Source organism: Hibiscus syriacus, unplaced genomic scaffold, assembly GCF_006381635.1.
Source record: "Hibiscus syriacus cultivar Baekdansim isolate YM2019G1 unplaced genomic scaffold, ASM638163v2 tig00109973_pilon, whole genome shotgun sequence".
NCBI classification, from domain to species: Eukaryota; Viridiplantae; Streptophyta; class Magnoliopsida; order Malvales; family Malvaceae; genus Hibiscus; species Hibiscus syriacus.
Genome location: NW_024062544.1, coordinates 87,713 through 107,563, shown reverse-complemented (window position 1 = coordinate 107,563; position 19,851 = coordinate 87,713). Strand labels below are relative to the sequence as shown.

The following is a 19,851-nucleotide window of genomic DNA, read 5'->3' as shown; positions in this document are numbered from 1 at the left end:
ATTCTTCCTAAAGTATTTTAGGGAGTATTTTCTCTTCAATTGGAAATAAGAGAATATTTTATATTTTTCCTTAGAATTTTTGTTCTATAATATTTGTATAGTTGAATTAGGAATAATGGAATCGTGATATAAATATATATTCGAATTCTTAGATTTCTACTATTTAGAGACAATATATAATCGATGGGTACCAATTTTGGGAGTTGTGGGGGTGCTAATCCTTCCCCACACGTAATCGACCCCTGAACTTTTTTTTTATTACTAAAAATAAATTTCTGGTTATACGTGGATCGATGCATCTTTTAAAATGATATTTTTCTTAAAAAAATTCTTTTAAAAGAAGATTTTTGGGTATTCGGACTACCTAACCCAAAAGGTCGATGGCGACTCCGAAATATTTCTTTTACAAAATCAGGTTTTCATGAAATGAGTCGAGACTCGTCGTATCGCCGGAAATCGGTTACGACATATATATTTATAATTAAATTTAAACAAAAACTTAAATAATTTCATTCTACTTGAATTTTTTTAAATAAAATTCGAATCATATAATAAAATTAGGCAACTCAATTAACCCAAAATATTTTTATTCAACTAACTCAACTCAATCAAATAGTCTTGTTAAACCTCCCAAATCCAGAGACTATAAATAAATATTTTTCGATTTTATTATTGGGCCCCAGTCTAAGTCCAGATACCATATAGCAAAATGCTTACTCCGACTGAAACGACGGCACTTTTATCTACCTAGTCTGTCTTCGTTTCCGTTTGAGGATGATTTCGTCAGAAGCACCAGAAGCAAGAAATGACCTTAGAAAAAAAAATCTGTAACTAATCTTCTCTCGTTGCCTTGCTGAGCCATTATCTTCCTTAAAACGAAACAGTAGTAAAAAAAAATACGCGTAACAAACATGTCTTCCTCGACATGTTCCAAATGATACCCTGGGTCTCAGTCTCCTCCTTTCCCCTTCTTCCAAAAACCCACTCCCCTCTTCTCCTCCATTTCCTTCTCCTCCACTCAACACAACCAAACCCCATTCCCTCTCTCCCACGACTTTACTCCCACTCAACTCATCCACACCCTCCGCCGCCAAAACGACGACGACTCCGCTCTTCGCCTTTTCGATTGGGCCTCCAAGCAGCCCAATTTCACCCCAACCTTATCCATCTACGAGGAACTCCTCACCAAGCTCGCCAAACACGGCTCCTTTGATTCCGTGAACCTTGTTTTACAACAAGTCAAGCAGTCTTCATGTGAACTCCGTCGAGGTACTTTCTTAATTCTCATCGAAAGTTATGCTGATTTCGGATTATACGATGAAACTCTTCATGTTGTCGAGATGATGGAGGGTGAGTTCGGTTTAAAACCCGACACCCATTTTTATAATTTCCTTTTGAATATTCTGGCTGATGGGAACAAGTTGAAGTTGGTGGAAACCGCTCATGATGGGATGATTAGTAGAGGGATTAAGCCCGATGTTTCCACTTTTAACATATTGATGAAGTCTTTGTGTAATGCGCATCAAATTAGGCCTGCCGTTTTAATGATGGAAGAGATGGCTATTTATGGTCTAGCTCCTGATGAGAAAACGTTCACCACCATCATTCAAGGGTTTATTGATGAAGGTAATATGGATGGTGCATTGAGGGTTAGAGAACAAATGGTGGATGCCGGTTTTTCGGTTACTAATGTAACCGTGAATGTTTTGGTACACGGGTTCTGTAAGGAAGGTAGGGTTGAGGAAGCCTTGGATTTTATACAGGAGATGACGATGAATGACGGGTTTTACCCCGATCAGTTCACCTTCAATACGTTGGTGAATGGTTTATGTAAGGCAGGTTATATTAAACATGCTATGGAGATAATGGATGTGATGCTTCGAGAAGGGTTTGATCCAGATGTACTTACATACAAATCTTTGATTTTGGGATTGTGTAAAATTGGTGAGATCGAGGAGGCAGTAGAGATTTTAGACCAAATGGTTTCAAGGGATTGTTCGCCTAACTCTGTTACGTATAATACTTTGATTAGCACCTTGTGCAAGGAGAACCAAATTGAAGAGGCAACCGAGCTCGCTCGTGTGCTTACGAGTAAGAGGATTTTACCGGATGTTTGCACATTTAATTCTTTGATACAAGGTCTGTGCCTGACAAGAAATCATCGTATTGCTGTGGAATTGTTTGAGGAGATGAAGAATAAAGGGTGCAAACCCGATGAATTTACCCACAACATGTTGATTGATGGTTTTTGTTGTAGAGGGAATCTAGAAGAAGCTTTACGCCTGCTGAAAGAAATGGAGTTGAGTGGCTGTGCTCGGAATGTTATTACTTATAATACGTTGATTGATGGTTTCTGCAAAAACAAGAGGATCCGAGAAGCGGAGGAAAACTTTGATGAGATGGAAATTCAAGGGGGGGGTTTCAAGAAATTCTGTGACCTATAATACCCTCATCAACGGCCTCTGCAAAAACAAGAGGGTGAAGAGGCGGCTCAACTTATGGACCAAATGCTAATGGAAGAATTGAAGCCTGACAAATTCACATACAATTCTTTGCTTACCTACTTTTGCAGGTCTGGTGATATTAAAAAGGCAGCGGATATCGTCCAAGCCATGACTTCAAACGGGTGCAAACCAGACATTGTCACATATGGAACCCTAATTGGGGGGCCTTTGTAAGGCAGGTAGGGTCGAGGTCGCAAGTAGACTCCTTAGAACGATCCATATGAAAGGGATGGTTTTAAATCCACATTCTTATAACCCTGTTTTTCAAGCACTATTTAGACGAAAGAGAGGTAATGAATCTATTTCGTGGCCTTTGCAGTGGTGGAGGACCAATCGGAGATGCTGTTGATTTTGTAGTTGAGATGATCGAGAAAGGATTTATACCCGGATTCTCGTCATTCTATATGCTGGCCGAAGGACTTGGTGCATCCATCTATGGAGGATACCTTAATTAAGCTCGTTAATATGGTGATCGAGAAAGCAAACTGTTCAGACAGTGAGGTTTCGATGATAAGAGGTTTTCTTAGAATCCGAAAATTTCAAGATGCATTGGCTACCCTCGGAAACATCCTTGACAGCTAAAAGCAGAAGAAATCCTACTGGACAAGATGAAACTACATAGTGCTCTTAGCAAAACATGTAACAGAGAGGAAGCTTCATTGTTCATTATATGAGGTTGGCGTTCGATGTTCATTTTGAGTTTGTAAGTTCCTATTCTGATGTTTGAGCATGAATTTAGTCACAATTTTGATGAAAGATGAAATGCTTGTACTCAGAATTTAAGAAAATTATGGTTTTCGATCTTTCTCTAGCGTTCTGGAGACGACATTCTCGAGTATCTTCCGATTCAACCAGCATCTCTATTTTATCTGCAGATACAGAAAATTTTATCTTCTCAGATTGTGCAGAAATTGCAGGAAACTTTTAACATTCTACGCCAGGGAACCGTTTACCAAGAATAAATAAGGGTAAACTATTCAGATAGTCACCCAACTCTTAGTAAGTTTGGATTAGGTTATTCTATTTTACAAAATTACTAAATGGTCACTTGGGTTATCGAATTTGTATTTTATGGTCCATTTTTGTTAGCACATCTCCATTCCAAGATAATATTTGCAGCAGAACACACTCTATCTTACTTACATATTCCATCAATTTGATTTAATTAAGACCAAATTAATGGATAATATAAATAATAGGACCAAATATGTAATTATACTAAAAAAATTTAATTGTCATGTTTTCCTCTCGTTAAATGTTAAGGATAGGTAGTTTGATTGAGATGCTTAAACAATTAAGTAATATGATTGATAAAATTTCAAAATCGGTGGTTAAAATGAAAAAATACAATAATTAAATAGTTAAGTGATTTTATCATAAATTAAAGGTATAATGCCAATAATAGTCTCCAACGTTTACTAAAATAACCATTTTGACTCCTATTTTTTTAGAGTATTTTGACTCCAAGTTCCCTATAGATGAAAACTATTTGTTAGCACACGATTAACGCTCTAAATAGGAGCTTTTTTAACCTAAAATAAAACACGTTGATGGTTCAAATGTCCCCTAATTATGATATTACGCCAAAGATAAAAAAGTATTATTCTATTCATAAACCACGAATTGAATTTAATCAGTTGTTGAATGTTACTATAATCCTGTTCCTAGAGATCGATCATTATTCCACAGGTAGATCTCTGGAAAATCTAAACAAAGAATCCAAGATCGATCATCCCTTCATTAAAGTTCATTTGAATCTTGTTACTACAATCTCGTCCAATTCTTTAATTAAACTATTTCCATACGTGCAATCGAATTCTTATGACTTTTAAATGGAGTCGAGAACACTACGACTCAAGATGGCAATCGAATTGATGGGTACTCAAGAAGAGGAAGCCCCACTTGTTGCTGATGTTTCGGAAATTGAAACTCTAAAAACCGAACAAGGGATGTTCATATTTTGAGCTGTGCCTTCTTGTTGGTCTTCCTCGCTTATGGAGCTGCTCAGAACTTGGAGACTACCGTTAATGCTGTGAGTTTCTTCTGCTTTTCATTCTTATTCAGTCCATTGAATTTTCTTCCAGCTGTTTGTTTGGTTACTAAGAAGGCTGACTGCTATTTTAAATCCCCGGAAATTTTTGGAAGATTTTATAGTTTTGCGGAATCATTAAATAAAAAAGAGTTTTTTTTTTCTTTTCTTTGGGTTTCTTCATTCTTATTCAGTCCATTGAATTTTCTTCCAGCTGTTTGTTTGGTTACTAAGAAGGCTGACTGCTATTTTAAATCCCCGGAAATTTTTGGAAGATTTTATAGTTTTGCGGAATCATTAATTAAAAAAGAGTTTTTTTTTCTTTTCTTTGGGTTTCAGCGAGGGAACTTGGGCACGGTGACGCTTGGGATACTGTATGTATCTTTTGCTGTTTTCTCATTGTTCGCATCATTGGTGGTGCGTGTAATGGGGTCTAAGAATGCTTTGGTTCTTGGAACTACTGGTTATTTGTTGTTCATAGCTGCAAATTCGAAGCCTACATGGTAATCACTGCTCATTTAATCACTTGGTGGATCTTAAAAGTAAGCCGAAACCAAAAGAAACAATTTTTTTTTTTTAGGTTTTGAATGGTAATGTAGAAATGAACAACTGGACATATTGTGCATTTTATTTAAATTTCTGGCTTGTTTCGATACAATGTATTAATAATGTTGTGATGGAACTTTGAGATTGAACATCTTTTAATAGGTATACTATGGTACCGGTCTCCTTGTTCCTCGGTTTTGCAGCTTCGATAATATGGGTTGGGGAAGTATGTGTATGTTTTAGACTTATTAAGTCAATGTATCTTTCTTGGTTAATGATGGTTGTTGATTGATTTTCATTTCCTTGGCAACATTGATTTATCAGGGGACATATCTTACTTCTTTAGCACGCACTCATGCTAGAGATTCCAACTTACATGAAGGAACCGTGATCGGTAACTTCAATGGAGAATTTTGGGCAATGTTTGCTCTTCACCAGGTGGCCATTAGTCAGGATAACTATTTTCTTTGAATATCTTTAGCTTGCTACTACAAGACTGTAAATATGATCTTTTACCCAAATTATTTTTTCTTCAAATGCAGTTTGTTGGAAATCTTATCACGCTTGCTGTTTTGGAAAATGGAGCGGTGTGTGTTGCTTCAAATGAAGTTATTTTCTCTTCAAGAATCGATTCCATTACATGATTATAGTTGATGCCATGAGTCTTTTGGCTTGGAGTTTAGTTTTTCTTCCCTTTTAAAATGTTTAACAACTACTAATTAGTTATTCTTACAATGTAGGATGGAAGTATGGAGTTTAGTTTTTCTTCCCTTTTAAAATGTTTAACAACTACTAATTAGTTATTCTTACAATGTAGGATGGAAGTACCAGCAACAAAACATTGCTGTTCATTGTGTTTCTTTGTAGTATGACATTAGGTACCATTCTTATGTGCTTCTTGCATAAAATCGATGACAAAGAAGAGAAGGTATCAGAGGATTCTTCTGTCAGTTTTTGTTCTGATGTGATATCTCGATTGAAGTCGGTTATCACTCCTTTGCTCGAGTTTAAGATGCTTTTGATCATTCCCCTTTTGATTATTCAGGATTACAGCAAGCTTTTGTATGGTATTGCTTATTGAGGCCGTTGCCGCAACAACTTCTTTCAATCTTTTCCTTCTTTAAAGGAAAAAGATTCCACGTATCTTCTTGACAAAAGATATGTTTGCAATTTCAAGGCTGAGTACACCAAGGATGTTGTAAACCCAACTCTCGGAGAGGCCAGTGTGGGTAGTGCGATGGCAGTTTATGGGGCTTTTGATGCAATTGTAAGTACTTAAAATTCAGAAATGATTACTGGGTTATCAGCAATGAGTTCTACTCGACATTAGCTCTTTATGGACTAGATGCAATTGGATGATCAATTATCCGGTCTGAACTTGTTGGTAAAACTTCATATTTAGTGTTCACTAGTGGCTGGTCGACTCACATCTGGCCTGAGATCAATAACATTCATAGTTTGTGCGGGAGCCTTTTTTCAGGCAGTGATATTCGTGTGGCTTTCACTAAAATACAGGTAAAACAATGCAGTCATATAAAGCTTTCAACATTTTACTTCCAGGTACTCTCATTCTGTATCCTACTTACTGCTGGTTATATGCCATGACATAGTGCGACTGATGGGGTGCTCGGCATAGTGTACCCACTTCTCATAGCAGCTTTACTGGGTATCGATGACGGGGTATTGAATACGCAGCTCAGTGCTTTGCTCGCTCTACTTTTTAAGCACGACATGGTACAAACTTATCTCTGTTTATACATGACATTGTGTATGTTCGGTCTAAAATTTTTCATTGCATCAATCTGTTATCTCTGGTGCAACCTACCTGTTAGGCCAGAAGTGCAGTTAGGAACTTCTAATCCGTAATGACGCACAATTATTCTTATGAGAACAGGAAGGAGCATTTTCACAGCTCAAGGTGTGGCAGAGTTCAGCCATTGCGTCCGTCTTCTTTTTAAACACGTCCGTTACATTGCGCACAATGGCTATGATTATGGTTGCTGCAATTTTTGTTTCATTGGCCCCATTTTTGTACTCATTCTAAAGGTAGAGAAGGCATTCTCCAGCCCGCCCCCCCAACCCATAACTTGAGCCATTTCAGCCAGCTAAGGTATAATCAAAGCTTTTTCAAGGTCAGAAAAATTCATATCTTGCGAGTTTGTTGGACCCAGACTTCATTTTGTCGAACATGTAATTGATGTTTCTATATCGATAACACTTTATGTTACATAATTTAAGTAAATATTAGATACGAATATGTGTTCGATATACGAACATGCATGGCAGTGACCAACATTGCACTTTATAACTATCTTGTAGGCGCAAATTAAATAATTTCACAATACAAAAGGGCCCGACAGCTACCCTATTTATGACAGTAACATCAAATATTTAATGCATTCAAGTTGGGGTTTGTTGATGAACGTAAGAAACTTGTTACTACCTGCTGCGACCCTCAGTTATGCGAACTTCTAGATATTCAAGGTTACGACTTATGCGGACCTTTAGACATGTAAAGTGTATCCTGCGAGTGGCTACCAGTAACCATGTGTAGAGCACCTATGACTCTCACTAACACATTCTAGGTATGATTACCAGCGATGATAGGGAAGCGGTGGCGGATTAATAAACGTTGCTCTTGTTGAAGAATGAAACTTAGAAAGTTCTAGACTCGATTAAAAACAAAGACATGATAGGGAAGCGGTGACGGATTAATGAACTTTGATTTTGTTGAAGATTCAAACTTAGAAAGTTCTAGACTCGATTAAGAACAAAGAATGATGAATAATAGGGTAGCTCCCTTATGAAGGTGAACGGTAAAGATGATGATGGCGAGGATGAATTTGTGGAAAATAGATGGATAAATGTCCCATCGAACCCTCCTAGTCGCAATGAAAAGGAAAACTCGATAATATGGCTCTAACCAACTCTCCTAGTCACGATGAAAAGGCAAATTAGAGTGTGAAGATTAATCTCCCTCACAAGAACTTAAAAGAACTCCAGGAGAAGAAGCTTCGAAGGCACAAGGCAATCAATACTTGCAAAAATGAACTCTCGTTATATTATTAATCAAAGAAATATGTTTTATGAAGTTGAATGAAACCTCCTTTATATAGGGATTGAGTTCTAAAGGTCCTAAATAACTAATGAATAAAATAATAACAAACTAAACATGTCTTAACTCTAATTCCTAATAAAATAATAATAACTAAAAATAATATTTTAAATCAACCTTAATTCCTAATAAAATAATAAATCTAATCCTAAAATATAATGCATCATCCTATATTAAATTATATTACAAATAATCAATAAAAATATTGAAAATTCGTAATATTTACAAAATCTCTTATTAATCCCGTATAGGATTTTCTGCATGCATTGTCTTCACTAAAATGACCATATCTTGAGTTCCCGATATTGGATTGATGCAATTCAAGAACCGTTGGAAAGTTAAGAGAAAAAATATCGTATCTCTAGAAGACATGTTGATCAAATAAGATCAAAATCCCATTCAAAAAGTCGTCTCAAGTATTCTATTGTTCTGGTCTCTTCTTTTCCAAGGCTTGAACGAGTGGGCCATTTGGAAGAGTTATTACTTCTTTTGATGTGAGCCTTGTGATGCATGTATCATCATCTCTTTCTTAAAAAATATTCGACCTCAAATATGAAACATTAAAGGGAGCAACATTAGAATCGTTTAATGATTCATTCACATTATGCTTACCGAATATATATGCTTTGAATCTTCAAGACTTTGTTCTTCTAATAGGTCCGAGTAGAAACATTAGCCCAAAGAAGCATGTATTATCATTATAGACTCTGGTGCATGTATCATTCCCCCACTCCTCAAAAGGATTCGTCCTCGAATATGAAAATCCAAGAGAAAGAGAATTAGATGTGTTGAAAGGAAAACTTGTGAAACATTTACCAAGATCAATGTGATATGTCTTTATGCGTTTTAGTCAAGGTTTCTTCTTTGTAGGAACTGATTTCTTTAGTCTTGAAATCCTGTTTTGCATACAAATATTGTATTATGATGTTTAGGTTGAAATTTAACATGGCGTCGACTACTGTTATCTTTCATTATGATTGCTTCAGATATTCTCTCCATGATTTGACTTGCGTGTGGCAAGAACGAGTGTTGAAAAACCATGTCAACTAGTTTGTGAAAGTAATCCCTTAAGTCTCCTAAGTGTGGTTTATGAATTAAGAATTCTCGGGAGGAGATTTGTGGACTGCAGAACCTTCGTGGTAGTGTATCGTCTACTGTGTATTGCTTACCTCGATCTTTTATACACTTAAAGGAGTTGTGTTTAGTATAGATGACAACTTCAAGAGTCTTACCTAGTAAAAAGGAGAAGAAGTACGTTATAATATCATTAAAATGAGTAATAAAATACTTACCTTTTGAATCTCGTAAATCTTGACTCTTTATTGATATGACATAGTGATTAAGGCTTTCAGGTGGTAACCCGTCAGGAGGGTCACCTAGAACCATTCGACAACTCTTGGTGATGGAAGATGGTATGGGCCAGTCCCATGTTGCTTTCACTTTTTCATCATTTAAATGGATTCCCTGTGCACAAACTATAAAACCTGTGGAGTTGTTCAAATCATGTTTCGTCATTAAGATGGCGTCATGACTAAGGCTTTCCTGGATGTGGCCTTTTTGTAACAAATATAACTCTCTGGTTTCTTTGAGATTGTATGTTTGAAGAGGTATGATGGAACCTTGAATTAGATTGGTTTGTTTTCCTCTTTCCGGTGGTAATCCATCAGTTGGATCACCAAACACTTTTCGAAAATCATGTAAAAGAGATGAAAACACACTAGACAAATCCTTGTTAATGTTAGAAATCAAAATAATTGATTCCCTAAAGCAAACAAGGATGCAAGGTTGTTTGTAAGAAAGGTTCTCTCTCAATTCTTTTGTGCTCACACATAAATTTTGAGTCACTTTTTTCTTCTCACAATTAGTTTCACTCACCTCCCATGGGTCATTATTCTTTTGGCTTTTGTAACTAGTGACCTTTTGTTTTTTCCTCTTTCTCAACTTTTTATTTTTTTATTTTCCCTACCTTCACACAAATTCTCATTTGATCTTTAGGGGATGAAAGCGTGTCATTCTTTACTGGTCGTTGTTTCTCCTTGTTAGATTTGTCATTTCTCGGCTTTTTTAGAGAAGATGAGTAGAAGATGAGAAAAGATTTGAAGGATTACCTTGGTAAGAGGATGAAGTACCTTGGTAATGTTCTCTGAATCGAAATCTCCTTTGGATTTGTGATTCATTTGTTATTGCCTTCTTTAGTGTATCTTCAAGGTTTTCATACTCATGGAGGTCAAGAAGATCAATGATGTTTGAGTTCAAGTCGACGACGAATCTTGACACGGTGGCATCTTCTTTTTTAGTTATGTTAGCCTTATTGAGTAAGGACTGCATCTCCTTGTAGTAGTCTTCAACTGAACTTCTACCTTGTCGAAGTTGGTGTAGTCGTAGTTTAACTTCTCGTATATAATGTGTCGGTAGGAATCAGTTCCTCATGGTTTGTTTGAGGTCAGTCCAAGACGTGATTGCTTGAATTTAGAAGTTCTCGATCTTTTTCCTTGTTTGCATCCACCAAGTGTGAGCATATCCTTCGAATTTCATGGCGATGAGGGGAACTTGTTCAGCTTGGGGGCAGTCATGGTATGCGAACATAAGATCAACTTTTCCTTCCCAATCGATGTACTTGTCCGGATCGTTGTCTCATTTGAAATACGGGATCGTGAACTTTGGTTTTGCAAAGAGTTCGGGTGCTTGGAAACGTGGTTGTGCTTGGTCTTGGATTATGGTTTGGTAGATCCAGTTATGGTTCTTGTCGTTCTCTCACGATATTGTTAAATTGATCAAATCTTGTTTCAAATTGTGTTGGAGTCGTTCAAGTGCGGCTAAGATAGTTGTAAGTGTCTTATTGTTATTGTCACCCATCCTGAAATCATAACACTCAAAAGAAAATTTTAAAGTAAAATAAAAATAAAAGAAAGAAAATTCAACAAAGCAAAAAACCTCACAAGTCACTCCAAGAAAGTAACACAACGAGAGGCAAGTAAGCTGATCTTGTACTATTTAAAACTCACTTTACCAAGTAGTCTTCCACAGTTCGTATCAGAGTTTGATTACTAGCAAAGATGATAAGAAAACCTAAAAACTCTAAGAGGCCAAACAAAGTTTAGACTCCAAGAGAACGAGAATGCAAAGAAAGAAGAAGTATGCAAACTCTTTAGTGGTACTAACTCAAGAAAAATAATGTGTTAGATAATGTAAAATAACAATAAAAAGGAAAAACAAAAGAACCTAAAATACTAAGAGTCAAAGAAAAAAAAAGAACCAAACCAAAAACTTAGAAAATACTGGGTCAACTTGAGCAACATTTATGAGGGGGTTACTGGTCTCCAAAAATTTTGGAATTTTTTTTTAATGTCTTTCGATGTGTCTAGAAACCAACTGTAAAATTTCAGAACCAAATACTTTCAGTAGTATCTAGTAGACTCTGTTGAATAGTGAGTCCTCAAACAATCTGTTTTTCGTGATTGCTTTGTTCAAAGATGTTCTTGATCTCCAAAAATTTTGATTTTTTTTGCAAATTATCTTCAATATATGTAGTTTCAATTTGGAAATTTTCACCACGAAATTCCTCCTGTAGGATTTTCAAACAATTCAACAAGATTCTAGATCGAATCTGCCGATGAAACTTGAATGATGTATCTAAAGGTTCTAATGAGCTTCAATTGGGATGAATTTTGGACTGGAGATTACTCTTAGGATGAATATGAGATATGGAGAAAATCAACCCTAAATTCATTCATTTGCAATTGTTTTTGAATTTTTGTGATTTTTCAGCCTTTTTTTGTTGGAAAAACAGGAAACTAACAAGAAGATTTAAATTTAAATTAAATAAAAGGAACCTGAAACAATGAATCTTTTGTGAACTAGCTCTTTTGGGGTACATTAACAGTTTTGTGTGCAAGAACAAGCAAGATTGCTTGCTTCTTTCTAATAATCGCCCAAATTTTATACCAATTAATAAAGAAATGGTGGCGGATTAATGAACGTTGCTCTTGTTGAAGAATCAAACTTAGAAAGTTTTAGACTTGATTAAGAACAAAGAGGAACGAATAGTAGAATGTGGCTCCTTTATGAAGGTGAACAGTAAAGATGATGATGGTGAGGATGTATTTGTGGAAAATAGATGGATAAATGTCCCATCAACCCTCTTAGTCGCAATGAAAAGGAAAACTCGATAATATGTCTCTAAGTGTCTTATCGAACCCTCCTAATCACAATGAAAAGGAAAACTTGATAATATAGCTCTAACCAACCCTCTTAGTCACGATGAAAAGGAAAATTGGAGTGTGAAGATTAATCTCCCTCACAAGAACTTGAAAGAACTCCATGAGAAGAAGCTTCGAAGGCACAAGACAATCAGTACTTGCAAAAATGAACTTTCTTTTAACTATTATTCAAAGAAATATGTTTTAAAAGTTGAATGTAGCCTCCTTTATATAGGGGTTGAGTTCTAGAGGTCCTAAATAACTAATGAATAAAATAATAACAAACTAAACATGTCTTAACTCTAATTTCTAATAAAATAATAATAACTAAAAATAATGTTTTAAATCAACTTTAATTGCTAATAAAATAAAATATAATCCTAAAAGATAATGCATCATCCTATATTAAATTATATTACAAATAATCAATAAAAATATTGAAAATTCATAATATTTACAAAATCTCATATTAATCCCGTATAGGATTTTCTACAAGCACTGTCTTCACTAAAATGATCATATCTTGAGTTCCCGATATCGGATTAATGCAATTCAAGAACCGTTCGAAAGATAAGAGATAGAAGATTGTATCTCCAGAAGATATGTTGACCAAATAATATCAGGATCTCATTAAAAAAGTCGTATGTCTGCTATTGTTCTGGTTTTCTTTTCCAAGGCTTGGAAGAGTGAGTCTGTAACATCCCAAAATACGGGTTAGTGACTAAATTATAAAACTTCAGAATGTGTTGATTAAAGTAAGATATTTGAATTGTGTAATGATTTGTTCAGAAATATTTCCTGAAAATAATTAGTAATTATCAAAGGAATTAAGGGGCAAAATGGTCATTTAACATGAAAGATATTTTGTTATCTCTTTTGAAGAGATAATTGGGGGAGAGTATTTAGAAAACTCTTCTTCTTCTTACCTTCTTCTTCTCCAACGTGCAGAGCATAAGGTGAGTTTTCTATTTGTTGGTTATTTGTTAAATTGAAGATTAGGTTTTGATCATTAGATGATAACTAAGCTTAAGGAAAGCTTAAGTTGTCTTATAATCAAAAGATGAAGGAGTTATAAGAGATTTAAGAAAACGAGTTTTTATATGAAACATGGAATAGAGTTGATAAGTTGAATTTTAAGTTGAATTTGACTTGTCATCTATGAGAATAAGAAGATAGAAGTGTTAGAATTGTATTTAGAACATATTGAAATTTGAGTATGATTCTTGAATTACATATGAAGGATAGGATTTTTGAAGTTATAGATGATTTTCATGGATATAAGTTGGTTTAAATAATGATAGTTGAGTTTAATGACATGATAGGGGTTTAAAATAGAAGAATTAAGTGAAGAATTGATGATTTTCGGGGTTAAAATATAATTTCTGGGTAGAGGGAACCGATACCCTAAGAAGGGAATCGATTCCCCCTCTTGGACGAAAATTTCAGTATGTACAGGGGGAACAGATTCCCCCCTGGGGGGTATCGATTCCTCGGGAACAGATTCCCCTGGGGGGGTATCGATTCCCCTAAATGAAAAATAGAATTTGATTCATTAAACCAGTTTAAGTTATTAACATCAAGTTTAAAGTTTAGGCTTCTGATAGTTGTTTTGAAATGATATATTTATGTAGATATTGAGCCTAAACAAGTTCTGGAATAATCAAAGGATTATAATCGAATCAAAGCAAAGCTAAGGTGAGTGCAATTTTAATTGTACTTATATTATTAAACGAACATTAGCTTGCGATGAGCCAATGATGGAGTTACTATGGTAAGAAGTGACTCCTAAAATGTTATTTGATATGTGATTCTTATATGTACATGAATACATGATATGTATAAACATAAGAGCATGAAACATAAGATACATGATATGATATATATGATTATATGCATATGTGATATATGCTATGAGATATGACCAATGTGAAATGAAATAAGCTATGTGAATATATGAAATGACATATGAATATGCAATATGTGATATGATATGAAATATATGGTTACACATACATGCGGTATGTGACAGAGAGAAAGAACAAGTGATGAGAAATGTATTCATAATAAATGCCCATAGTATATGATACGAGAGTTATAGGTATAGTTGGCATGCCAAGAGTGTTACATATGTCCTATAAGACATATGATAGGTCCTACGGGACACAGATTACATCCTTCGGGATGACAGGTCCTTCGGGACACAGATGACATCCTTCGGGATGATAGGTCCTTCGGGACATTTATACGAGCTGTGGTAACAGTATATGTGTGCACAACCTCAGTGTACTCGCATATCTCTATTCTCAATAATATACATGGGCAATACAATTGAAAGATAAATTAAAGTGAAAGTGGCATAAAAAGGTAAGTTTTACATGTACATGACATGCTTATATATATGTTATCGTGTAATAGATACATGAATGTTGAAATGTCATGATCAAATGATAAGAATACATATTCATGAATTGGTTGTTAAATTTATTTATTGCCTCACAAAGTTTATGACTTAGCGTGTAAGTGATTTACACGTAGGTACCAAGAAACGAGAAGAGCAAGAATAGAAGTGGCAAGGACAATATTATTACTAGAAGATCAGATCCGAAGTAATCAAAAAAGTATGTATTTTGGTGTGTATAGAGTGTTGGCATGTAATAAGTTGTTAATTACGAGTACTCTATTGGAGTTTATATTTTGTGGTCATTTTTATAAATTAACGTATTTTTCTTTAAACAAAGTTTTAAATTCCTCTGTTTTTCAAAAGAGTCAAAGTTTGAAAAGTTAATGTGACACCTCGGACTTGTATTCGAGTCGGGTACGGGTTGGGGTGTTACAGTTAATGGCATCAGAGCTAAGGTTTAGTCGATTCTTGGCATAAACTAGAGTCTAGATTGTTTTATAAGGTATACATGCCAACTAAATAGTGAAAACTTCTGATCTGATGGAATAGTAAGTATACTGTTGTGCTAATAGAACTATATGATTGTATTTTTATAGATGTCCGAACAAGGTAGTTCTAGAAATGAAGTGGGAGATGATATACCCGCTGAAAGCAGTAATTCACCTGCCCTGGCCAGGCAGAGTGAAGAACAAACACCCTCTGGAGTTCCTGTGAATGATCAAGATGTATTCTTTAGAACTTTAGACGCGGTATTGACACGTTTTCAACCTCCTGTTTCCTTAACTCAAAGAATAAATATTGCGAAAGAGTTGAAAGGGCTAGGAGCTCCTAAATTCAAAGGTGAAGCCGAGGAAGATCCTGTTGCTACGGACCTTTGGCTCAATGATGTGAAGATTATGTTAAATGGACTCCATTGTTCTGATTTGGAGAAGTTAGATGGAGTGGTCTCTTTGCTTCGTGGACAAGTAAGAATCTGGTGGACAAATGTTACCTTGAGGATGACCAGTGATCAAGTGACATAGTCCTTGTTTTTAGAAGAGTTTAAGCTTAAGTATATTGGAGATCAGTTTATAAGGCAAATGAAGGAAGAGTTTATGAGTATGAAACAGTTGAATCGCACCGTATATGAATATGAGTGTGAGTTTAATAAGTTGAGTCATTTTGCTGTTGAACTGATTCCAACAAAAAAAGATACTTGTGAATGGTTTGTTGAAGGCTTGCGCCCGAGGTTTAAAGAAATGTTGATCGTGTTGAACTTGTCCTCATTCCAAGAGGTTGTCAATCGTGCTAAAGCTTTAGAGAGAGCTCAGAATGAAAGGTTTGGGGATCAGAGAGCCCAACCATCTAAAAGAACTGGGGTTTCATCAAGTTTTACACCACCTAAGAGAGGTAGAGATTCTGGTTTTCGTTCTCAGGCGAGGTCTGAATCAATGGAATCTTCCGCTAGAGGATCAAATCAAATGAGAGCTAGACAAACTCAATCAATAGGTCATGGTACTAGGAGAGCAAATCCGGGTCAAGAAAGACAATGTCAGACTTGTGGAAGATATCATAGTGGTATATGTAGAGTAAGAGTCGGAGCTTGTTTCCGATGTGGGGAAACGAGACATTTCATGAGAGATTGTCCAGTGAGGTCCGTAGAGCCTTCACAGTCGGAGTGATCTGTTTCGATGTCTTAAAGAGGAAGGGGTAGAGGTAGAGGAAGTAGTCAGCCTGAATCTTCTACTCAACAAGAGGTGCGCTCTGTTGCTCAGGTGTATAACCTCAAGACCAATGAAGAACGTGATGATCCTGAGATAATTTCAGGTACCTTTCAACTGTATGATAAATGTGTTATGATATTGATTGATCCGGGGTCAACATATTCATATATTTGTAGTATATTGGTGAGTGAACTGGGAATTCAATTAGAAGCCATTAGCAATGATGTGATAGTAACAAATCCATTAGGGAACAGTGCTCAAGTAAATAGAGTGTGTCATGGGTGTCCCATAAAGATTCAAGGAATCGAATTCCCTGCTAATCTGATGGAATTACCCTTTGACAAATTCGAAGTGATACTGGGAATGGACTGGCTATATCGCTATTATGCTAATGTTGACTGTAGACTGAAGAGGGTAACATTAATCAGTCCTGACGGAGTGGATGTTATAGTGTTTAGTGAAGGATTGAATCCATTGGCAAATGTAATTTCAGTAATGTCGGTAAAGAAATTACTACTACAGGGATGTCAAGGGTTCATTGCTAATGTGCGGGATATTAGAACCGAGGAAAAAGGGATTAAGAAATTCCTATCATCAAAGAATTTTCTGACGTATTTCCTACAGAGTTACCAGGTCTGCCTCCAGACAGAGAAGTGGAATTCCAAATTGAAATAATGCCTGGAACTGCACCTATTACCATGTCACCATACAGAATGGCTCCAAAAGAGTTGCAAGAATTAAAAATTCAATTACAAGAATTGCTGGACAAAGGTTTTATTAGACCAAGTGTATCACCTTGGGGAGCTCCAGTTTTGTTTGTTAAGAAGAATGACGGTTCAATGCGTCTCTGCATTGACTACAAGCAGCTCAATAAAGTGACTATCAAGAATAAATATACACTTCCTCGAATCGAAGACTTATTTGATCAATTAAAGGGAGCTTCAGTGTTCTCAAAAATCGATCTATGTTCGGGTTATCATCAATTAAAGATTCAAGAGAAAGATGTTCCAAAGACGGCGTTTAGAATAAGATATGGCCACTATGAGTTTATAGTGATGCCGTTTGGAGTTACGAATGCACCAGCTGCTTTCGTGGATCTAATTAATAGAATTTTTCAACCCTATTTGGATCAGTTCGTGGTGGTTTTCATTGATGATATTTTAATATATTCAAAGTCAGAGGAAAAGCATAGTTCTCATTTGAGGATTGTCTTGCAGAATTTACGAGATAAGAAGCTTTATGCTAAATTCTCTAAATGTGAATTTTGGTTGAATGAAGTGACATTTCTTGGACATGTAATTTCTACAGAAGGAGTTCGAGTGGATCCTCAAAAGATTAAAGCTATTCTGGAGTGGGAAGTTCCAAAGAATATGACAGAAGTTCGAAGTTTTCTGGGGTTAGCTGGTTATTATCGAAGGTTCGTTAAAAACTTTTCGATCATAGCTTTACCTCTAACTAAACTGTTGAAAAAGGAAGTAAAATTTGTTTGGACTCAAGAATGTCAAGAGAGCTTTGAAAAGTTAAAGAAGATTCTTACATAAGCTCCAGTGCTAGTTCAACCTGAGTCTGGCAAGGATTTTGTAGTGTATAGTGATGCGTCTCATAATGGCTTGGGATGTGTGTTAATGCAAGAAGGCAAGGTCGTGGCCTATGCTTCGAGACAATTAAAGCCGCATGAGAAGAATTATCCAACACACGATCTGGAGATGGCTGCAGTAGTGTTTGCTCTTAAGATCTGGCGTCACTACTTGTATGGTGAAAAATGCTACTTGTATACAGATCACAAGAGTTTAAAGTACTTGATGACCCAGAAAGAGTTGAATTTAAGACAGAGAAGATGGGTGGAATTTCTCAAAGATTATGATGTTGTGATTGATTTCCATCCCGGAAAGGCAAACGTGGTAGCGGATGCCTTAAGCCGAAAGACGTTTGCAGCCTTACGAGCTATGGATGCTAAACTATCATTAGGCGGAGATGGTGCGATTTGTGCGAAATTGACTATCAAACCATTATGTTTAGATCGAATTAAAGAATTACAAGCTAAAGATGAAAAGTGTTCAAAGAAGTTGCAGCAAATAAAGAATGGAGAATGTACAGATTATAAGATGAAAACTAATGGGAACTTATATTATCAAGGGAGGCTAGTGATTCCAGATGTTAATGAATTAAAGAATGATTTATTAATGGAAGCTCACTGTAGTCCATTGACGATGCACCCAGGAGGAAACAAAATGTATATGGATCTCAAGGGTTGATATTGGTGGCTGGGAATGAAGAAAGACATTACGGAATTTGTATCAAAATGTTTGATTTGTCAGCAAGTTAAGGCTGAGCATCAGGTTCCGTCGGGACTGTTACAATCAATTTTAATTCCTCAATGGAAATAGGAGAATGTAACAATGGATTTTGTGACGGGGTTGCCTTTAACTCCGAACAAAAGAGATTCAATATGGGTGATTGTAGACAGGTTGACTAAGTCAGCTCATTTTATTCCGGTACGAACTGATTTCTCTATGGATAAATATGATGAGTTGTATATCAGAGAGATTATACGGTTACATGGTGTACCTGTTTCCATAGTTTCTGATCGGGATCCTAGATTCACGTCACGATTTTGGAAGTCTTTACATGGATCATTGGGCACAAGACTGAATTTTAGCACATCGTTTCATCCTCAGACAGATGGTCAGTCTGAGCGAACTATCCAAATTCTGGAGGATATGTTAAGAGCTTGTGTTATTGAATTTAAAGGATCGTGGGAAAAATATTTGCCACTTGCTGAATTTGCATACAACAATAGTTATCAGTCAAGCATCAAAATGGCTCCCTATGAAGCTTTATATGGGAGAAGATGTCGTACACCCTTGAATTGGTATGAACTTAAAGATCGAGAAGTTATTGGTCCTGAGTTGATTCAAGAAATGGAAGAGAAAGTCCAAGTCATTCAGAATAATCTGAAAGCTGTAGCTGATAGACAGAAATCATATGCTGATTTAAAAAGGAAAGAAATTGAGTTTCAAATAGGAGATAAAGTGTTCTTGAAAGTGTCTCCGTGGAAGAAAGTATTGAGATTTGGACGTAAAGGAAAATTAAGTCCTCGGTTTATTGGACCATATGAAATCGTTAAGAGAGTAGGACCAGTGGCATATTAATTGGCTTTGCCACCTGAAATGGAGAAAATCCACAACGTGTTTCATGTCTCCATGCTTAGGAAATATCGATCCGATCCATATCATATTGTTACTACCGAAGATATCGAAGTTCAATCAGAATTGACTTATGAGGAAGAACCTGTTCAAATATTGGCTCACGAAGTCAAGCAATTAAGGAACAAGACTATTCCATTAGTTAAAG

The 19,851-nt window shown here is 35.9% G+C and overlaps 2 pseudogenes; both read left to right on the top strand.

Moving 5' to 3' along the window:
* The first annotated feature begins 763 nt into the window (after nt 1–763).
* On the top strand, nt 764–3,116 carry LOC120211592 (annotated as a pseudogene).
* Nucleotides 3,117–4,256: 1,140 nt separating this feature from the next.
* LOC120211602 lies at nt 4,257–7,170 on the top strand (annotated as a pseudogene).
* The last annotated feature ends 12,681 nt before the right edge of the window (nt 7,171–19,851 follow it).